The sequence below is a fragment of the Mastomys coucha genome, unplaced genomic scaffold (assembly GCF_008632895.1).
Source record: "Mastomys coucha isolate ucsf_1 unplaced genomic scaffold, UCSF_Mcou_1 pScaffold13, whole genome shotgun sequence".
NCBI lineage: Eukaryota > Metazoa > Chordata > Mammalia > Rodentia > Muridae > Mastomys > Mastomys coucha.
The window spans coordinates 2,205,517-2,218,602 of record NW_022196895.1 but is presented as its reverse complement, the minus strand read 5'-3'; the positions used below and the strand labels follow the sequence as shown (position 1 = coordinate 2,218,602).

Sequence of the window (13,086 nt, the reverse complement as noted above, 5' to 3'; positions counted from 1 at the left end):
GAACATATAAAAACCTACTAAATATCATAAGACAATCAAGTATGCATTTTGTATTACATATGAGAATACAGATATGTGGTGGTTGATTTGGAGAATGAGGCTTCTCACAAGCTGCTGGCTGGGATGTAAACCACGAATAGAAAACAGCTCGAGACGCACACATGCACCCCACACCCAACAAGTCTAACTCAAATAATTTAGATGTGTACCATAGGGTGGTGAAACTTTTACTTTCGTCTGAAGTTGACTCCTTTAACAGGTAGGCATATGTAACTTTATTCCATTTTCCAGGTGTATGGAGAGGCCTGTAGTTAGGTCTATCTGTTCTTAATCAGGGAGCAGGTCCACCTGTACATGCGTAGAATATAAGCCCATTACATGCTCAGAATTTTCCAGTGCCATTACGACACTTTAAAGAAACTTTGCTATGCAACTGCCTCAGCCACCATCACCTCCACCACCTCCACCACCTCCACCTCCACCATCTCCAGGACTTCAATCATCTCCCCAAACTGAATTTCAGTCCCCATTATAGACTAACTCCCCAGACCCCAACCTTGGACTACATAACCTCTGCTGAGCAGTATTTAATTTTTGGTGCTATGAAGTTCACTATTCCAAATATTTATTTTTAAGAGTACAAGAGTAAAATATGTATGCATAAAAGAAATATTTACTCATTCAAACAACTTTCCTGGGGCCCTACTATATACCATGTCATGAATAAGAGATATGAGGTCACTTATACACAAGCAATAATATGAGTGAGCCTTTAAAAAGCCTGCAGAGAGTAAGGCGTGAGATGGGAATAAGTGGTAGTGATGATGATGATGATGATGATGATGATGATGATGATGTGTGTGTGTGTATGGTGTGTATATGCATGTTGTATGTGTGTGAATATGGTGTATGCATATGCATGGTATGTGTGTATATGGTGTGTGTATCCATGTTGTATGTATGTATGAGTATGGTGTGTGTATGTATGGTGTGTGTGTATTTGTGGTATGTGTGTGCTATGTGTGTGTATGATGTATGTGTCATATGGTGTATATGTTTGTGGTATGTGTGTGGTGTGTGTAGTAAATATGTATATGGCGTGTGTGTGGTATATATGTGTGTTTGTGGTATTTTTGATATGTGTATGGTATGTGGTATGTATGTATGTATGATGTGTGTGTGGTATGTGTGTATATGGTGTGTGTAGAGGGGGTATAGTGTGTTAGTGGTATGTGTGTGGTATGTGTGTATGTGTGTGAGGGATATGGTATGTGTATATATTTGTCTGTGTGTGGTATGTATGGTGTGTGTGGTATGCATGTATGTGTTATGTGTGTGTATGGAGTTTGTATGTGGTATGTTTCTGTGTGTGTGTGCATGTGTGTGTAGTGGTGTGTTTGCAGGTGACTGTGTGCCACAGCTTGCATGTGGAGATCAGCAGACACCTGTGTTAGTCTTTTTATCTTCTACATTGTTTAAAATGGAGCCTCTCCTGTTGTTCGCTGCTGAGAATGAGAGCTTAGCTGGCTCCAAGTGTTGCAAAAACCCCATCTCTACCCCCCATGCCACTGCAGGGTCTGTGGCTTTATAGATGTTCACTATTGCATCTGACTTCTTGTGAATTCTGGAGGTTGGAACCAAGGTCCTTGCATATATGTGGTGGGAGCTTTACCTAGGATAACACTTCTCCAGAAAAGATGTGGATCTGTGTGAGAGTGACTCCAGGGCTCTCTTTAGATCGAGTAGTTAAAGTTCTCCAAGGCACTGTTTGCAACTTAGAACAAAACTCAACAGCTAAATGCCCTTACTAGGGCAGAGCCCACCAGGACATACAACAGTGTACCACGGTTCGTGGCAAAGCAAAGGTTCTTCTAAGAACCAGCTCCATCAATTCTCTGCACCTTTTGTGGCACGTTTTCCTGAAGAAAAAGACTCCCTAAACTTTTGGGGGTAGAAAATACTTTAGCAGGGACCACATGGCAATGTTCCTTTACTCTGAGAAGGAGTGTGCAGATGTCAGCTGGGAGTGTTTGATGTCCAGCTCTCCCAGACTGTAAGAGCAGCAGTGTGAGCAGAGGCTGGCAGGAATCTTCTTGCCAGTTTTATTTTTGTTCTGGCAGGCTGATGAGCACTGGGAAAGCATTGTAATCTATGCATGGGAAGCGTATCCTTCTCCCCCCTAACTAACTGCACAGCAGGGAGGAGTCAGGCAGGGCGGGGGCAGTGCTGTGGTAGAGTTACATACCTGGAAGACCTGAAATAGCAGCAAGGGCCTGGCTTCCCCTCAGCCCAGGCAGGAAATTCAGGGGTAATCGAACACTTCGCTGCTAAGTAATGGCGTTGGAGGAAAAGCATGTTCAGGATTGACTTTCTGGCTTATGCTGGGAATTTCTCTTTCATTTGCTTCCAAAAATGGACTTTTTTTTTCCTCCCTAAAGTTCTTAACTCATATTTCAAAAGTCCTTGTAGCTCCATAAACATGATATATACACAATCTGGCTTTAAATAAAAGCTATTCGTTGTAGAATGTGCTGAAAAGGAAATTCAGGACCTCGAATTTGACCACTGAGGTCCATGGCGGGAGCTTTCATTACATAGAGACCTGAAGTCCATTAGGGCCCACTCTGCTGCCTGTGGCTGTGTGCCCTGCATGGGTTAATTGACCTCGGAGATTCTAAAAGGGAATAATAATTGCACCGATCCAGCAGAGGTTTGTGAGGATAGGAAAAGGCCAGCAGTAGAGTCTCTCCTTCTCTATGGTTCATGGCTGTGTCTGTTCCTCTGGACTCAGAGGAGACCAAAACTGAGCTCCGAGTAACTAACCTGTAATCTGACCCTTTTCTCCTTTGGTTTTAAGGCATGCTCCCTTCGCCCTGAGGGGGAGCTGAACTGAGTGACTGCCCTGAGTCAAGGGGACTCGGCAAGCTGGAGCATCTCTAGGTGACTTGGGAGGACTGGGAGGTGGATGCTGCAGAGAAAAACAACTGTCTCCTGAGAGTTGAAGGATAGTATCGTGTGGAAGAGAAATTAGATTATTTTGTATCACTTTATGAGTGGAGAGAGATTCCACTTTTATAAACAATAGCTTGCATCAGAATATAAGGCAGCCATACGATAATACTATTTTCCAAGGTGGGGTGAGGGGAGGGGGTTGGGAAGGACTTATCTCTAAGGATTCTTCCAAAGAACAGCTGTCCCTTCCCTGGAAACAATGGATAAAATTCTGTGCCGGAAGATGGCTGCAAGGGTAGCCTCTGAGTGCTTCCCTGCCCCGCCACTCAGGCGGGCTGTATTTCAGGTGACTACAAAATGAAATGGCTTGCTGGCAGGAAAACAGCCATGAAGAGGTACAAGGCACACACACATAAGAGTGTGCAAGTTGGGCTAGTGGAGTGGTTTTTAACCTTTGATTACAACTGAATGTCATGCCACATTTAAGGCAGGAACTACAAATGAAAGTGCTCATACTTCACTCAGTGTGTTTTATGCCTGCAGATATGGCGGCCGTGTGAAACTGAGCCAAGATCCTACGTGTTAGGTTACGTTTTAATTTTACTTTCTTCTTCCTCTGTTTGACATAAGCAATTTAAAACGAACTTGGACCCCTGATCTGCTCACTTCTCTTTCTTCTTTCCTCTCCCCCACCTCCTCTTCCACTTCAGTTTGGGTCAACTACTTTCCACAGTCTACTGTTAAAGCTGCTGAGCATATAAACAGGAAGCTGATATTTAGGTGGGAGTTCCCAGGAATTTCATACCACTGACCAGGGTGGCCAAGACCGAAAGGAAATAGGAAAACCAGCACAAATACCTGGGTGACTAATGGTTGCACGGCTCAGCTGGCTTTTCTGAGCACTTAATAGGGAATTCTCTTGCAGGGGAAACATCCTTAAATGTTTGAGGACACCATGTGGCACTGAAGGGGCAGATAGCAATGCTTACTGCGCTCACACTGGATTTCCTGCAGCGGCCAGAGAGGCAGAAAGCCTTTCTAGTGGTCTACAGACTTTATTTGCATGCGAGCTGCAGACTCGGTCCTTGGCACTGGAGTTTCTAGGCCTCTTCAGGCTTCGGATTGTTCCGGATTGTAAGGCCACCCCTCTTCTCGTTCACATGGAGAATGCCTAAGAGGATTTAGAATCTAGTGTGTGTATTTGCACTGCCTTGTTCTGAAGAGGCAGCTGGAGCTCGGGCTGGCCCGCACAGCCTACCGCGGGTCCCCGAGGACCCCATTGTCCTCCAAGGGGCCGCGACGGGGCTCCATTGTGCACGCAGCAGCCTTTCTCTCCTGCCCTCCGGCTCCCGAGCCTGCTGGCCGCCCCCGCTCCAGACAGCTTTCTGCAGCCCGGGATCTCCCTGCATTTTCAATGCAGAGGGGCTCTCGGGCTCCTGGCCGGCCATCTGCACGTTGAGATTGACAGCAGCCCCCGAGGTCAGTGCCTCCACCACTCGCTCTGAACAGCAGGCCACCCAGGACTCGCGAGCAAAACAGGGACATCTGCTCCCCTTAATTTAGAGCACCGGTTCCAATTTCACCAGAGCCCCTTGCTGATGGCTGTCCTGGGGTTCCAGGAGCTACCCCCACCCGCAGCAGAAGGCCGCCTGCCCCTGGCACTCCAGTCAGGCAGAGCAGCTGAGAAGGCGGAGCCAGGTCACTCACTTGAGCAGGATGTCGTCGTGGGGTCGGGACTGAGTGGGCGCGGCAGACTCCTGAGCAGCCTCCGAAGCATCCTAGGTGGAGAAAGTCCTGGTCTGCTAAAGAGGTTGGGATGGCTGTGGGGACAATATCCTCTGCTCTGAGAGATGGATTGTGGACTCTCTGCCTTTGAGAAAAGTAACAAAAGAATGGGCCGAAAAGTCGACACTAGAGAGCCCAGTGCAGGTCCTTGGGCTAGTAGTTGTAAAGAGAGCATTGGTGGTCAAAGCTAAACTTCTGCCTGACCAGTTGACATCAAAATCAAAGTTGGGACACAATTTAAAAGCACGTTTGCATCTATCTCACCCCAGTCAGAAAGACTACTGTCAAGATATCAAATTTCAACAAATGCTGGTTAGGATGGGAGACCCTTCTGGTGGGAGCGTGAGTTAGACTAGCCAGGTCAGAAATCAATACAAAGATTCTTCAAACAACTAAACCCATATGTCATGTGACCCAGCTTTAGACCATGCTCCACACCAACATGCTTCATTGTACATCTTGGCCATTGTAGTGCTAGTTGCAATACCCAAGATGGGATCAGCCTAGGTGCCCATGAGCAGAGGGGTGGGTAAAGGGTGATGTGCATATACAATGGGTTTTACATTTTAAGGAAAATGGATAGAACATGTTAAACCTCGTAAGCCAGTTAGGCAAACTGTTCAATACTTGCTCTCAAAAGAATAAAAAAACTGGATTTGTAAATGAAAACAAAAAGAGAAGCAAAGCAAAAATACAAGGCCTAGAGAGATGGCTGAGGGATTAAGGACAGGTGGTACTCTTTTAAAGGCAGGGGTGGGGGTGGGGGGGGAGAGTCGGGGGCCAGGGGTGGAGGCACTTACAACTGTCTGTAATTCCAGTTCTAGGGGACCTGATGGCACCTAAATGTCCATGACAAACACATGGACAAGCAGGCAGACACACACACACACACACACACACACACACACATTGTGTGTAAAAATACTTAAAAACTCTAAAACTGTAAAATGTAAAATAAAAAATGTAAAAATACTTAAAAACAGAGGGGGCTTTTTGGTAAGTGGACAGAAACAGAAAGGACAGCAAGCAGATGCATGAGATTAGAAAACATGATACACAGGTCAATAATGGCACAGTGCAACCTGTTGATTCAAAACACACTAATAAAAGTATTCTGGGGCTAGGGAGAGGCCCAGTGTGTAAAGCACTTAAGACACTGGTGTGAGCGCCTGAGTCTGGGAAAACCTGGGTATGCCAGTATGCATCTGTAATGTGCTCCTGCCTTGAGATAGGAGGCGGAAGCAGGAGGATCTGGGAAGTTTAAGATCCGGCTAGCCTAGAGAAAACAGCTGACTGATAAAGCTGGAGGAGGAGGAAGATAGGAGGAGGAAGAGGAGAGGAGGAGGAAGATCAGCTCCTAGTATTGCCCTCTGTCCCCAACAAACATACAGAGTGGGGGAGGAGAGGGAGACAGAGAGGGGGAGGGAGTATTCAGACAGGATGGACTGTGACTCTGTGGAAGAATGCTCTTGTAAGGCACCCTCCTAGTTTTATCCCCAGTATGGAAAAACAAAATCTGCCAACCAATCCATCTCATTTCCTAGATGAGTGAGGGTGGTAGATCTGCCCTGCTGAGTATCCCCCTAGACTGTGAGATCACTGAAAACAGACTGGCATCTTAGTTACCCTTGTGCCTACAGCACTTCATGCACAAATTTGAGGCTAAGTTAACATGTGAATGATAAGAGGGCTCTGACCACTGGTGGCCATTGTCCTTTTTTCCATATGACATGGGAGAATGTGCCAGTTAGTCACATTGTTTCCTCGTGTGTCTCTTCCTCCCTGTATCCCTTTCAGACATTACTGTGTGTCCCTGCATGCCAGATACCAGGCCATGCGCTAAGGCGGGCTCTTGCCCTCACAAACTCTTCTTGGAAGAGGTGCTGTGCACATTCTGTCAGCTTGCTGGGACTCAGAGTAACACTCACATGCTGCGTGAGAGAAGAGAAAGAGTGGGAGCTGCAGGATGAGGAGACCCCGGCACCCCAGGCTGCTCCCCCATCACCTGCGGCCCATTTCTCGGGCCTCAGGTAAGGCACTCCTTGCTGCCTAGCTAGCTAAGACTCTTCTGTTAACTCACCCCATAGCTCCTTTGTGCTTCTCTGATGTAACCTTTGCCACACATACACATTCATCTTCTTCATTTCTTTGAAAACATTTTAAGACTGCAACCAGCCATTCTGTTTATGCAAAAGTCACCACAGGGCCTTACCCACCATGTTTCCTATGATTGGTTGAATTGATGACTAATTAGGCTTTTCTTCAACTGATGGGAATTGTTTGTGCTCTGAGGCCAGACTTGACTGCTCTGTATTCCAGGTACCAGCCAGGACTACGTGGAAGGAAATGGACAGTTTAAGTGTTCTCATTTTACAGCATCCTGCACTTGGGGGGCCTGTCGTCTGCAGAGTGAACATGAGCCGGCACTCCTTGTAAGGGACACCCTGGCAAACAGATTTCTCCGTTACGGATGTCACCTAGCCTGCAATGTGCTCAGGCCACGCAGTGTCGTGCACAGATTGTCTGTGTCCAAGGGGCATCGTTAACATCCTGCAGCAGAGGATGAGGGTCATGCTGCAGTGTTTACCCTCCTCGTTCAGCAAAGCTGCTAGAGGAGAGCTGGGCAAAATCAACGTGCAGCAGAAGGGTTAGCTCTTTCTCCTTGGCTTTACTTCTGTGTTTTCAAAAATTGGGGATATAGGTTTAAGAAGCATGGTTGGCATAGTAGTCCCCAGTAATCCACATAGAACACATGCCACCACCCCCTACCCCCCAGTATCTGGATGCTTGAAGCCTTGGAAAGTTCCAAATTCTGGATATACCAGGATTTTCCCATCTTGTGTCATAGTTAACTCCTGCTGTCAACTTGACACACACCTGACAAGAGGAAAACTCAGCTCAAGCATTCCTCAGATTATAACGGCCTAGCATTGTGTCTGTGCGGCATTTTCTTCATGGCTAGCTGATATAAGAGGACTCAGTTGACTATAGGTGTATCCCTGGGTAGCTGGCCCTGGACCCTGTCAGAAAGGTGGCCGAGCCAGCCTGCAAGCAGCTTTCTTTCATGCCACTTGCTGCTGTTTTCCTTGAGCTCCTGCCTGCATTCATGAGATGGTAGACTGGGGTCAGGAAGTGTAAGCCACATAAACTCCCTTCCCCTAAGTTGCTTTGTCTCATGGTGTTTATCACAACGCTCTCCTGTCTTTTCTGATAAGCACCAAGACTAAGAGGAGGAGGAAAGGGTGTATTTACGATTCTACCTTATAGTCCTTCATCAGGAAAGCCAAGGCAGGAACCTGGAGGCAGGAAGTGATGTGGACCAGGAAGGAAGGGTGACTTCGCCTGCTTCCTCTGCCCATGCACACCAAGCTTTCGTAACACAGGACCAGTGCCACAGGGCAGTGCTGCCCACAGTGGGCTGGGCCTCCTAGAATCATTCATTAGACAAGATGATGGTCCGTAGATATACACACAGGCCAATCTGACATAAGCAATTCTTCAACTGAGTATATCAAGTTGACAACGAAGATCACACATAGCAACAGAAATCAACCTAGCACACTTGTGCATGACAATTCATCAACTGGGCACAAATGAGAGATTAGCAATAATTTACAATAAAATTCAGTAAGTATAACATTATACTGTTATTAAAACTTAAAAAAAAAAACATGCAAACTAAACTGGGGAGATGGCTCTATCTATAAAATACTTAAAGGCAAGCATGAGAACCTGAGTTTAATCCTTAAAATCCATGTTTTAAAAATATTCACACTAATATTCTCAATGCAGAGACAGGATGATTCCTGAGGCTCTAATCCACGAGCCCCAGGTTCCAGTGAGATATCTAGACTCAAAAAGCAAGGTGGGGTGGGGTTGTAGATTTAGCTCAGTGGTAGAGCGCTGGGGTTCAGTCCTCAGCTCTGAAAAAAAAAAAAGCAAGGTGGGAGGTCCCTGAGGGACAACAGCCAAGGGTGACTTCTGTCCTTCGCCCATATGTGCACATCTACACACGTAAAAAACTCATGAACAGTTTGCTTCCAAAATCTTCCATTTTATATATTGAGACCATTGTTAACTATAGGTGACTAAAACTTCAGAAAAGGTACCCAAGGTAAGGATGGCTGTGGTGTGATCTTGCTTGAGTTTGAGTCAGCTTTATTGTGTCTTAGCTATGTGAATCTAAAGGTTCCTTCACTTCTCTGTTTGTGAACCTGAATATACTGTTTGTGAATATAGATAACCGCAGCTTTGGCTGGAGCTGGAGCTTGCCCAGCATGGGTTTGGGTTTCATTCCCAGCAGAGAAAAGAAAAGTGTGGAGAGAGAATGGGGTCTAACAGTTTCAAGATTATTTTAAAGCTCTCCTATCTATTTAGAACTCTCATGATAATTTAAAACTCAATTTAAATGTTAATATTGATTACAGTTAGATGTTCAGCTTCCATCTGCTTATTTATCTCATCACACTGGGGTGAGGGAGCCGAGTAACACACACAGGGCTCATGGTCTGAGCACTTCTCTGGGTACTTGGTGGTGGCTCCATAATAGTTTTCAAGCTAAAGAAGTTCGGTCTCCTTCACAGAACTTCTGAGATCATCCTCCAAGTGTGGCTTAGGACTTTTTTACAGTTTCTTCTGGGGGATAGGAGGGAGCAGCTATCGACCTGGGTTGGGAACACAACCTGTCGCCATTTATCAGGGACTGCCGTCCGCCCAGCAACAGGCTTAGGATCAGGGACCACTTTGTGTTCAACAGTAAAGACCAGCATTCAGTGAAAGAGTAAGTATGCTTCTGCCTGGTTAGTGCAGCTTAGTTTGATCACAAAAGAATCAGGACTAAATTCTTATGGGGAAAAGGAGGGTTTTCAGAAGTTTCCAGTCAGAGTACAGTATGAACATTTTCACATTGCTTAAAATTGCATATAAAAGCCTTCTCCTAGAGAAGCTACTTCTAGACACCCAAAGGTGCCTTGGAAATGAGGGTGGAAATGGCTTCTTGCCCATGGGTTTAGGGCAAAGGGTTTCATTCCCTGGACTCTATTTCTTGTACAAGGTGTTAACTTGGGCTGAGTTTATTGGACTAGATGCTTGGAGTGAATTTCTTTTCACACATAGTCTCTGACTCCAACTTTAACATTCTAACTGAACAACATACTTGTCAAACGTTGGCTGTGTTCTTAAGTTAACTCAATGTTGAACACAGTGTTTGGCAAGTATTGTGACATCATTTAACTCTCGCAGGAGGATTGCTACCAAGAGAGCAGTAATTTGCTAATACTCCGTGGATTCTAAAGGATGCTCTCAGAAGAACCACTTGGTACCACCTTGGTGTACTTGGGCATTTCCTATCTTCTCCCAGAAGCTTCCAGCACGCACCCTGTGGAAGGAACCTCACCCATTGTTCCAGTACATGGGACGCTTCCAGAATGCTCCCTGTAGTTATCCTGAGCGTTATGGCCACTGTATTGTTCATCTCAGATTAAACAGTTTAGAGGCAAATCTTTGGCAGCTATCACATGAGTGCTCCTGGATAAACGCTTTCCTTTCTCTCCTCAGGCAGACAATCCTGATGTATCTTTCATATAGTCCCCCGAGCAGCTCTTAAAGAGCCAGGAACCCTCAGCCTGGAGCTTTGTCCAACATCATAACTCATCCTTATACTGGTTTTCCAGCCTTCTCTGCTTCATCTTGTCTCTGACTCCTACTCTCTGGACCATAGTTCCCAATAAATATCTGTACTGGGGCTTTTGTCTCAGGATCAGCCATCTAGGGGGAGGCCAAGATAAACTCGTTATATTTTACTTTTTTTTTCTAACCAAAGTAAATCATAGTGTCTGTCTTCATACCTCCTTATCTAGCCAATAAAATAAGATAAAATGAAATAAATTAGTTTATCCTTCATTTTGCAGTGTAAGTCCATATCCAGTTATTTGTATGAAACAGCAGGTTGGATGACCTTTCTGACACTGTAGCACAGTGTCAGAGATAAAATAAGAGATGAAAAGGCCAGGCTGGGGCTCCACAGTCTTCTTTGAGAACATGCCCCAACAACATAAAGACCTCCTAGTAGGCCCTGCCTCTTAAACTTCTTGCCATCTCCCCAAGAACCAGCCAGCTCCAGTACACTAGGATGGCGACTCTTATCTTCCTCTGCTCTCAGGACCCTTCTTACATCAGCTTCTCAGTCTTGCTTAGTGATTGGCCACTGTCCTGGTCAGCCATAAGTGTCTAGTTGATATAACCTAGAGTCACCTGACAAGAAAAGTATCAGTTGAGGAGCTGTCTAGAAGATTGATCAGTGGACATGTCTTTGGGGGACATTATGATCATTACTTGGCTGATCCTGATGAGCTTGTCTCTGAGCCTGGAGGACGGGATACCCTCACAGTTTGTGGAAGGCAAAAGGTCAGGAATGGGGAATCCTTGAGGGTGTATTTGAGGCCTACTAGGAGCTGAGCAACACCATCAGAGTAGCATCCCTTGTCTTGGGTGGTCTAACAGATATAGGACACCAATAAGGGGGTACAGGGAAGAACTGAGAATAAAAGCCAGGAGCTCAGTCATACCACCCACTGGACTGGCTAGAAGTTGAGAGAAAGAAGGGAAAGATGTTCAGAGGACGGAGCCATATTGGACAAGTAGGATTCAAGGTCATTCATTGTTTTAGACCTTCCAAACCCACCAGGGGAGAAACATTCACTCTTCCAGCTATCGAGAAAGCTGCTGGCAAACTGCCCTCAGGTACTGGTCCTCTTAAGTAATTGCCTTGGCTGAGGGATTCTCTTGCTCTAGCCAGCCACATCAGTACTGTTCACATGGGTGCAGTAGTCAGGGTCATGTCAGCACAACACAAAAAAGGAAGAGACAAATGTTGGCATCTTACACTCTACACAGAGGTGGGGCCTCGAGACTGTGTCTCTTACTGCTTCAAGCTGCACAGCTGGACTGCTGCTATGGGCAAATACCTGTCAGGAACAGCTTAAGGGAGAGAAGTGTGTGTGGCTCAGGGTTTGGGATGTTACAGTCCTCTGTGAAGCACAAGACATGGTGGCTGGAGTAGCTCCGTCTACAGAGGCCAGAGCTCACAGCTGCGGTTGTCCGTATCTTATATGACCTTCAATGTGTTACCTCCAGTGCCCACCTGTGCCAGGCCCCACCTTCCAAAGATCTCAAAGCCTGCCCAAACAGCACTCCCATCTGATGACTAAGTATTCAGGCATGTGAACACATGGGGGACATTTCATGTTCAAACCACAACTGGATCTTTCAAGGTTAATGGATCTGAATGTGGGACAGAGAAAGGAGGGACTACACATCAAATCCAAGTGGTCCTAACACTGGGCCTTCCAGGACTGGTGGCAACAGTGGGGGCCAGTGATATCATGTGGAGTTTTTTACAAGTCCCATGGGATTATCAAAATGTAGACAGTTGGATATGATGTCTGAAGCAGAAAGTTCCACAAGTTTGAACCATCCCTCTGACACATTACAGGTCCTGAGCAGAGACAAAGTATAGGAGACCAAATGGCCGGGTGCCCACAAAGCCCCAAGGAGCGGGGTTCTGTCAGAGCTGTGATGATGCAGCAAAATGTCTGAAAGAAATCCTGTGGCAGGAGAATGGAGCAGCTGGGGTTGTGTGGGCACTCAGACTGCACAGAGGCTCCACCTTGCCCATTCTTTCCACACGTACTTCTCTAGCAGCTTGAACACGTATATGATCACAAGGAAGTCCTTTCATGATGCAAAGAATTCAAGCTTGCTTCTTGGATGGGCCATTTCTGGATATGGATTCAAAGTGAACATGCATAGAGGCTGGCCTTGAATGACAGTCAGTGGAGAGGGCTCCATGTGGTCCCTGGCCATCTATCTTGAAGAGCCATGTTGCATACAACATATACAAACCGTAGTCTTGACCAGATGGGCAATATGAAGGAAGATTGGCAGATGGAAATAATGCTGTGGTGAGGCGTGTGCATGTATGCACATGTGAAAGAGAGCAGAATGTGAACATCTTTGTATTACATGTTGCCAATCAGGAGGGAGACAGCAGCCATGCAGTAGACATGATGATAAAAAGGTCAGCTTAGGAACTTTAGGAAGGTCATGGAACACTTGCCCCTCCAGAAGGGAGAGGCTAATTAGCATTCCTCAGACCACAGGGTGGGAACCAACCTGCTAATGGGAGCACATTCTGCAGGACAGACCATTCCCAACCTTCAGACAAGGGAAGTCCTTGCCACCTCATTCCCTGAAGACCCATCAGTTTAAAAAGTCACATTGTTCTGCCAATCACATGGTGCCTAATGGCTGCTGCCCTGAAAACTGCATAAAAACTCACTGAACAAGCTG

The 13,086-nt window shown here is 46.2% G+C and overlaps 1 long non-coding RNA gene across 1 annotated transcript in view; it reads right to left on the bottom strand.

The window, feature by feature from the left end:
* Positions 1 to 1,340: 1,340 nt before the first annotated feature.
* Positions 1,341 to 13,086, bottom strand: part of LOC116086805 — a 48,841-nt gene continuing 37,095 nt past the window's right edge. The window contains exons 2-4 of the long non-coding RNA XR_004117136.1: positions 6,954 to 7,069; positions 4,660 to 4,730; positions 1,341 to 4,123 (exon numbers count right to left, since the gene is read on the bottom strand). This is a non-coding gene — a long non-coding RNA (uncharacterized LOC116086805). The remainder of the gene's footprint in view (positions 4,124 to 4,659; positions 4,731 to 6,953; positions 7,070 to 13,086) is intronic.